This window comes from Chrysochloris asiatica, unplaced genomic scaffold (genome assembly GCF_000296735.1).
Source record: "Chrysochloris asiatica unplaced genomic scaffold, ChrAsi1.0 scaffold00109, whole genome shotgun sequence".
Classification (NCBI taxonomy): Eukaryota; Metazoa; Chordata; class Mammalia; order Afrosoricida; family Chrysochloridae; genus Chrysochloris; species Chrysochloris asiatica.
The window spans coordinates 8,564,314-8,565,006 of record NW_006408627.1 but is presented as its reverse complement, the minus strand read 5'-3'; positions in this window follow the sequence as shown (position 1 = coordinate 8,565,006).

Below are 693 nucleotides of genomic sequence, written 5' to 3'. Positions count from 1 at the left end.
GTCCAAGGTGCATTGAAGGAATTGGCAAAGAACAAGGCACCAGGAATTGATGGAATAAAAATTGAAATCTTTCAAGAAAGTGATGCGGCACAGGAAGCACTCACTCATCTCTGTCAAAAAATTTGGAAGACAACTATCTGGCCAACTGATTGTAAGAGATCCATATTTGTGATGATTCCAAAGAGAGGTGACCCAACAGAATGCAGAAATGATCAGATGATCTCTTTGATATCCCATGTGAGTAAAGCTTTACTAAAGCTAATACAGAAACAGCTGCAAGCATACATTGACAGAGAACTTCCAGAGGTTCCAGCCAGATTCAGAAGAGGCCGTGGAATGAGGGATATCATTGCTGATGTGCGATGGATCTTGCCTGAAAGCAGATCAGAAAGATGTTTACCTGTGCTTTATTGACTCTACAAAGGCTTTCGATTGTGTGGATCATGGCAAGCTATGGACAATATTGCAAAAATGTGAGTATTCCGGAACACTTAATTGTGCTCATGAGGAAGGAATCTCTACCTGGACCAAGATGCAGTTGTTCAAACAGAACATGGGAACCCTGAATGGTTTAAAATTAAGAAAGGTGTACGACAGGGTTGTATTCTTTTACCATGCTTATTCAACCTGTATACTGAGCAAATAATCCGAGAAGCTGGGTTCTATGAAGAAAATGTGGCATCAGCATCAGAG